This window comes from Rhincodon typus, chromosome 6 (assembly GCF_021869965.1).
Source record: "Rhincodon typus isolate 14 chromosome 6, sRhiTyp1.1, whole genome shotgun sequence".
Classification (NCBI taxonomy): domain Eukaryota; kingdom Metazoa; phylum Chordata; class Chondrichthyes; order Orectolobiformes; family Rhincodontidae; genus Rhincodon; species Rhincodon typus.
The window spans coordinates 3,103,051-3,111,986 of NC_063337.1; positions in this window are offsets into that span (position 1 = coordinate 3,103,051).

The window sequence follows — 8,936 nt, forward strand, 5'->3', positions numbered from 1 at the left end:
AATGATGATAATGATGATAATGATGATTGGATGTTGCTGGGGTCAATCATTTATGAAACAGCAACAACCTTTAGCACAACAGACAAGTGGAACAAAACTTCCTCATTATTGACCTTTGTTGCATTGCAGTAATGTAAAGTACCTTTCTAAGTCCCCATCACCACTCAGTGTTAAGATAAAGTTTCCTAACAAGTATAAAGGCAGATATGTAGGGAGATCTGTTATCTGTGAGAATGATAGGGTGGTTAGATATGGGATTTTAACTTTCCAAACGTGGACTGGGACTGCCTGGTGTTAAGGGCTTGGATAGAGAGGAATTTGCTCAGTGTGTTCAAGAAACCTTTCTCAGTCATTTCTGAAGGAGGGTCCAGACCCAAAGCGTCAGCCTTCCTGCTCCTCTGATGCTGCTTGGCCTGCTGTGTTCATCCAGCTCTACACCTTGTTATCTCAGATTCTCCAGCATTGGCAGCTCCTACTATCCCTCAGTCAATATGTAGATGGCTGTACTTGAGGAGGGGCAAAACCTGACCTTCTCTTGGGAAATAAGGCTGGACAAGCGACTGAGGTGTTAGTGGGGGAACACTTTAGGACCAGTGATCATAATTAAAAAGGACCTGCGGTGCAACGTTTTCACACAGAGTGTGGTGCATATATTGAACGAGCTGCCAGAGGAAGCGGTAGAGGCTGGTACAATTACAACATTGAAAAGACATTTGGGCAGGTACATGGATAGAAAGGTTTAAAGGGATTTGGGCCACGCGTAGACAAGTGGGACTAGTTCAGTTTAGGGAACCTGGTCAACATGGAGGAGTTGGGCTGAAGGGCCTGTTTCCATGCTGTATACCTTGAAGACAGTTTAAAGTGTTTGAATTTTTGTCCTGAGGCAGAGGTAGTTGGGTTCTGTTTTAGAAAGGAAATGAAAGGTGGTCCCGGGAGTGGGGAGTGATCACATCAGCCGTGATCTTATGGAAAGATGGAGCAGGGTCAGGGGAACTCTCCTGCTCAGTGTTCGTATATTCTGCTTTTCTACTTGACAACCGAAGGAAACCTCCAATAATTTAATTTATCTGATGAGGGTCTTGTTCACAAATAAATGGACACTAGGGAAGGACGTAAGCCAGGGTGGGGGTGTGTGGGAAAGGCCTGGCCCACTGGCTCAAGCAGCCAATCAGAGGATTCTGAGAGCGAGCGAGGGCAGCTGTAGGCTTAACCCAGGGCCTGGCAGGTCCAGGTAGGCAAGGTTGAGAAAGATGTAGGGTAGGAGCTGAGATAGGGTATGTTCTTTTTGAAAGGTAAGTCAGGCTTGATGGGCTGAGTGGCCTACTCTTATTTATGTCCAGGCTACTGAAGTTCCCACTGACATCTGGACATCTGACCAGTGATGACCACCAGCCCATGAATTAATTTTAAACATTACAAAAGCTGTGGATAATCCCAGATGAGGTCTCTGCTGGAAGTGGTCGTGGGTTTGGAAGGTGCTGTCTGAGGATCTTTGGGGAATTTCTGCAGCGCATCTTATAGATGCTACATACTGCTGCTACTGGTCTTGTACTATCTACAAGATGCACTGCAGAAATTCACCAAAGATCCTCAGACAGCACCTTCCAAACCCATGACCACTTCCATCTAGAAGGACAAGGGCAGCAGGTACATGGGAACACCACGCCCTGCAAGTTCCCCTCCAAGCCCCTCACCATCCTGACTTCGAAATATATCGCCGTTTCTTCAGTGTCGCTGGGTCAAAATCCTGGAATTCCCTCCTTAAGGGCATTGTGGGTCAATCTACAGCACATGGACTGCAGCGGTTCAAGAAGGCAGCTCACCCCCACCTTCTCAAGGGGCAATTAGGGATGGGCAATAAATGCTGGGCCCAGCCAGTGATGTGTATGTGAAGTGAATTAGAAAACATTGATGTTGGAGGGAGTGGAATGGTGAATTGGGGGTTGATCAGGTCTTGCCCATGAAGTAAAACACAGACCTGAACAGTTTCTCCCCAGCCTTTACAATGTATTCATATGCTGCATAGCACAAAAATATCACCGAACTTTTTTTTCCTAAATTCATTAATGGGATGAGGGTGTCGCTGACCAGGCAGCATTTATTGCCCATCCCTAATTGCCCAGAGGGCAGTTCAGAGTCAACTACATTGCTGTGGGTCTGGAGTCACACATAGGCCAAAGCAGGTGAGGATGGCAGTTCCTTCCCTAAAGGACATGAGTGAACCAGATGGGTTTTTCCAACAATGTTCACAGTTGTCATTAGACTTTTAATTCCAGATACTAATTGAATTTAAATTCCACCATCTGCCACAGTGGGATTTGAACCCAGGTCCCCCGAACATTATCTGGGTCTCTGGATTAACAGTCCAGTGATAATACCATTAGGCCATCACCTCCCCTATTATTACAGTCCATTAGGATGCCATTCGGCCCATTGTACCTGCACTGGCTCTTCAAATAAGCATCATTCCCCAGTGTCAATCTCCTGCCTTTACCCCATATCCCTGCACACCATTTCTATCCAAATAACCATCCAATGCCCCTCTTCAATGCCTCAGTTGAACCTGCCCTAACACATCTCCAGGCAGTGCATTCCAGGCCCAAACTACTCGCTGGGTGAGAAAAGATTTTCCTAATTTAATTTTCGCTCCTTTCAGTCTTCTCTTCAAATGTCATCCTCAATCTTGTTATGAACAGGAACAGCTTCTCCCTATTGACTCCATCCAGCCTGCTCACAGTTTTGAAAACCTCTATCAGTTCTCCCTCTCAGCCTTCATTCCTCCAAGGAGAGCAATCCCATCCACTTCAATCTATCTTCGTCACTGATGTTTCTCATTCCCGGAACCATTCTTGTAAATCACTTCTTCCCTCTCTCCAATGTGTTCACATCTTTCTACGTCTCCCTTATTTTTTTAATTCATGGGATGAGGGTGTTGCTGGCTAGACCAACATTTATTGTCCATCCCTAATTGCCCAGAGGGCAGTTAAGAGTCAACCACATTGCTGTGGGTCTGGAGTCACAAGTAGGCCAGACCAGGTAAGGATGGCAGTTTCCTTCCCTAAAGGGCATTAGTGAATCAGGTGGGTTTTTCTGACAATTGACAATGGATTCATGATGATCATTAGATTCTTAATTCCAGATGTTTTATTGAATTCAAATTCCACCATCTGCCGTGGCAGGATTTGAACCCAGGTCCCCAGAACATTATCTGGGTCTCTGGATTAACAGTCCAGCGATAATACCACTAGGCCATCACCTCCCTTGCTCCTCCCCATGTCTCCCCGGCTTCCTCCACCAGTTTAGAGTACAGCAGAGACAGCAGCAAACCAGCCTTATCATTCAAGCGATCAGAGAGAAAACAAGAGCTCCCCGAACATGAGAAACTTGGTGCTGCAGTGATAAGGTGCTGAGTTACAGCACACTGTCTGGTTAACAAGTGGCTTTCCACACCTCAGCAATGTGTCACTCAGGCCTAGTCTCACATCAGCCTGGCCTTGCAATGGATGAGCTCTCAGCCTGGGTCTGAACAGCCACTTTCCCACTGATACAGGCTTGGCCAACTCGAACCTGCACTTACTGAGAAACACTAACAAAGAAATAACAATTGGTGAGAACACTAAAGGGACTTCGACGATTCTTCTAAAGAGTAACGAGCAGTTACCTCTGCCCAAGGGAACTGAACAGACCTTGGTTTTAACATCCTTTTTAGTCATTCACAGGATGTGAGCATCACTGGCTGAGCCTAGTATTTGCTGCTTTCTTGAACCATTGCAGTCCGTGCGCTGTAGGTTGACCCACAATTCCCTTCTGTAGGGGTGCCGGTGTTAGACTGGGGTGGACAAGGTCAGAAATCACACAGCACCAGGTTATAGTCCAACAGGTTCATTTGAAAACACAAGCTTTCAGAGCCTCGCTCCTTCTTCAGGTGTTAGTGAGAGAGGTAGTACAAGACACAGAATTTATAAGTAAAAGATCAAAGGTTCACACCATTGATGATGTTATAAATTCTGTGTCTGATACCATCTCTCTCAGTAACGCCTGAAGAAGCAGTGAGGCCTCAAAAGCTTGTTTTCTCAAACAAACCTGTTGGACTATAACCTGATGTTGTGTGATTTCTGACACGATTTCCTTAGGGAGGGAATTCCAGGATTTGGACCCAGCGACAGTGAAGGAACGGCGATATATTTCCAAGTCAGGATGTTGAGTGGCTTGGAGGAAAACCTGATCCTGAACTTGAGAGTCAGTATCTCTGACAATGCAGCACCCTCTTCGAGCTGTACTGGAAGGCTTTTTTAAAAGTGCCCTTTTTTGATGGGACATGGGCATCAATATGTGTTGCCAATCCCTTACTGCCCTTGAAATGAGTGTCTTGTTCCATCATTTCAGACACATTTCCTTCTCTAAAAGGGCATTAGTGAACCAGATGGGTTTTTACAACCATCGAAGATCATTGCCATGGTTACCGTTACTAAACGGAGCTTCATAATCTAGATTCATGCATTGAGTTCAAATTCCACCACTGTTATTCTTAATAGTGGGAGGTAGCTGTGAATGTGGGACACAAAACACAAACTATGGGGAGGCGATGGCCTAGTGGTATTATCACTGGACTGTTAATCCAGAGACCCAGATAATGTTCTGGGGACCTGGGTTCAAATCCTGCCACGGCAGATGGTGGAATTTGAATTCAATAAAACACCTGGAATTAAGAATCTAATGATGACCATGAATCCATTGCCGATTGTCGGGAAAAACCCATCTGGTTCACTAATGTCCTTTAGGGAAGGAAACTGCCATCCTTACCTGGTCTGGCCTACATGTGACTCCAGACCCACAGCAATGTGGTTGACTCTGAACTGCCCTCTGGGCAATTAGGGATGGGCAATAAATGCTGCCTGGTCAGCGATGTCCTCATCCCATGAATGAATAAAGGGGGGGAAAAAAAACTTATTCCATGGTGGAGCAGGTTTGAGGGCGTGAGTGGCCTACTTCCTACCTTGTTGCTACTTCAGCGTTCATATGATTTGATGGTGTGCCCCAGGGCATTGGTTTGGGCCCTGGATTCTAACCCAGTGAGATTCACTGTCTCTCCTGAACATTGCTCACAGAATACTCACCAGCTCCAAAACATGGGGCTTGAATCCAGAGGAGAGTTTGTAACCGCACACTGACTGAAGACATTATGAATGTGAAAACTTCATTGTGGCATGGTTAGGTCACTGGGATAGACCAAACTGAGCCCAAAAAGTCTTGCTCACAGAACAGTTCCACTCTCGTCAAGAGAGGCTCATCCCCATATTTGTCAAACCTTGTGATGTCACTGTGGCCTCAACAGTCCCACACACTGGGACTCTGCTAGAAGGTTGGAACCTTTCCAGCTCCAAGCCCTCTGCTCTGTAGCCCTCCCATCACGTACAGTCTGTCGGTGAATATAGTTTAAAAAGTTACTCAAGAGTTTATCTGACGAATCAAAAGAAGCCACAGTTTCAACAGACTCCTAGCGGCATGGGCTTACACACAATGGGGAAAGAGGTCAATCTCATCCAAACAAGGAGGCATGAAAATGGTGTAACAGATCCAGCCCGATCCCAATCTTTTCCAGGACATATCAATTTTACAAGGGGGCCAATGGGCTGGACTGCTGGTCTGTGTTCAATTCCCACACCAACTGTGGTGGCCATAAAGCTCCAGCCTTCTCAACCTCTCCCCTCACCTGAGGCATGGTGACAAAGAACAAACAGCTGCCTATTCATGTATCTATCAAGATGCCTCTTAAATGTTGCTGCCCCCTTGCCCTCCTGTAAAAAACCTGCCTCTCACATCTCCTTTAAACTCAGCCCCTTTTACCTTAAAGGTATGTCCTTAGTAATTGACCTTTCTACCCTGGAAAAATGACTCCGACTATCCATTATATCTAGGCCTCCCATAATTTTGTGAACTTCTATCAGGCCGCCCCTCATCCTCTGACCCTCAAGTGAAAAAAAAAACAAGTTTATCCAATCTCTCCTCATAGCTAATACCCTCCAAACCAGGCAACATCCTGGTAAACTATTTCTGTACCCTCTCCAAAGTCTCCACATCGCTCTGGTAGTGTCGCAACCAGAACTGTACACAATATTCCAAATGTGGCCTGACTAAAGTTCTATACAGCTGCAACATAACTTGCCAATTTTCATACTCTGTGCCCTGACCAATGAAGGCAAACGTGCCATATGCCTTCTTGACTACCTTATTCACTTGTGACACTATGTTTCAGGGAACGGTGGACCTGCACACCTAGATCCCTCTGCATGTTGATGATACTAAAGATTCTGCTATTTACTGTATACTGCCGTGCTGTATTATATCTCCCAAAATACATCACCTTGCATTTGTCCTAATTAAGCTCCATCTGCCATTTCTCTGCCCAAGTCTCCAGCCTGTCTATATCCTGCTGTATCCTCCAGCAATCCTCCTCACTATCTGCAGCTCCCCCAGTCTTTGTGTCATCCACAAACTTACTAATCAGGCCACCCACATTCTCCTCCAAATCATTTATTACAAAGCACAGGGGTCTGAGCACTGATGCCTGCAGGGCACAGATCTCCAGGCAGCAGAACATTTTCTGAAGAAGGGTCTAGGCCTGAAACGTCAGCCTTCCTGCTCCTCTGATGCTGCTTGGCCTGCTGTGTTCATCCAGCTCTACACCTTGTTATCTCAGATTCTCCAGCATCTGCAGTTCCTACTATCTCTCACCCTTCCACTGCTACTCTGTCTCTTCTGGCCCAACTAGAAGAGGCTGTTGTAATGCACACAAAGTAGTTTACTGCACGTTAGCACCTAGTTACTAGACATTTTTACAGAAGCTTTGAGGAAGGCTTGGATGGTAGATTTCACTCATTCAAGATCCTCAAATCCATCAGACATCAAGGTGGGTGATGTTGAGATAACAAGGTGTACAGCCGGAAGAACAGAGCAGGCCAAGCAGCATCAGAGGAGCAGGAAGGCTGACGTTTCGGGATGTTGTTTGAGTTATTTCTCACGGTCAGTATATCTTTTAAGCGACAGGATCACAATATCATCCCTGCATCACAGCATGTGACTGGAGGATATAAACATCTCAAACTCCATCCTAGCCCTGGGTCACTCAGGGCATGACACAAGCTCATTGATCTGTGCAGCCTAATAGCTTCCAGTTGGCCCAGACACTTGTGTCTGTGGAATGCAGTCATTATGTGTAACATTTAGATGTGACAGATACTTCAATACCACGATAGCTGTGCCCATTTTCCTGCGTTGCAGGAGATGATATAAGGACCACATCAGGCAAAAACAAAGCCTCGCGGAGGCAAACTCACACCAAGTGATGCTTACAGCAATCCTCAAATTACAGAAAGCACCAGTCAGACCATAGCTGGAATACCGCAAACAGTTTGGGACCTCTTATCTAAGGAAAGATTTTGGAGACAGTCCAGAGGAGGTTCACTGAAGGTACAGACAGACTATCTTATGAGAAGATTGAGCATGTACTCATTGGTGTTGAGAAGAATGAGAGGTGACCTTATTGATACACACAAGATTCTTTGGGGACTTGACAGGGTAGATGTAGAGAGATTGTTTCTCCTTGTGGTGGAGTCTAGGACCAGAGGGAGTAATCTCAGAATAAGGGGCCACACATTTAAAACAGACATGAGGAGGAATTTCTTCTGTCAGAGGGGAGTGGATCTGTAGAATTCTTTACCTCAGAGGGCTGCCGAGCTGGGTCATTGAGTACATTCAGGGCTGAGAGAGACGTTTTTAGTCAGTAAGGGGAAATCAAGGTTAATAGGGAAAAGGCAGGAAAGTAGAGTCGAGGATTATCAGATCAGCTATTGAATGGTGGAGTAGTCTCAATGGGCTGAATGGCCTACTTCTGCACCTATGGTCTTACATGATCTTATGCGGCATGGTGGCTGAGTGGTTAGCACTGCTGCCTCACAGCGCCAGGGACCCAGGTTCGATTCTGGCCTCGGGAGGCTGTCTGTGTGGAGTTTGCACATTCTCCCCGAGTCTGTGTGCGTTTGCTCCGGTTTCCTCCCACAGTCCAAAGATGTGCAGGCTAGGTGGATTGGCCGTGCTAAATTCCCCATTGTGTCCAGGGATGTGCAGGCTAGATGGATTAGCCATGGGAAATGCAGGGATAGGGTAGGGGGACGGGTCTGGGTCTGGGTGGGATGCCCTTCAGAGGATCAGTGTGGACTTGATGGGCCGAATAACCTGCTCCCACACTGTAGGGATTCTACGATCTACTCTATCATTTATAAACAAAGTTCCATCGGGCTGTTATTTCAGAAACCTGTGTTGGTTGCCTTGGAGATGAGGCCCAGTCAGTTGGGCTTTTGTTAAATCTCAACGAAAGTATGAGTTAACTTCATTAAGGGTTTGGGGGAATCAATATTGTAAAAAAAACATTAACGGCACAAACTAAAGGTGCAGGTGTAGCAGGCATGCACACAGGGAAAAAGTAATTAGATATGTGACACCCTCAATCAGGTGTTTCAGACTGTAGGCAGTAATGTTCAGATGCTAATGGTCCCACAGACTTTTGCATTAATTACTTCACTAATCCAACACACATACTCACAATAAACATCCACATTCAGGCCAGGTAGATTGGAAAGGAGCTGGTTTTAATCCACCGCTGTACAAACACAACCCATCCCCCTCACAAAACACACGCATGACCCTGAAATAACACGTCTGCCTTGGAATTAACACAAAGTTTCCAACAATTCAACAAAAGCCCAATTTACTGAGCCTTGTCTCTATAACAACCAAAACGTGCTCCTGAAGGAACATCCTAATGGCACTCTGTGTGTGTGTGTGTGTGAGAGAGATAATCTGTCTGTGTGCGCATGTGTGTGTGTGTGAATCTGTCTATGTGTGTGCGTGTGTCTGTCTGTCTGTGTGTATATCTG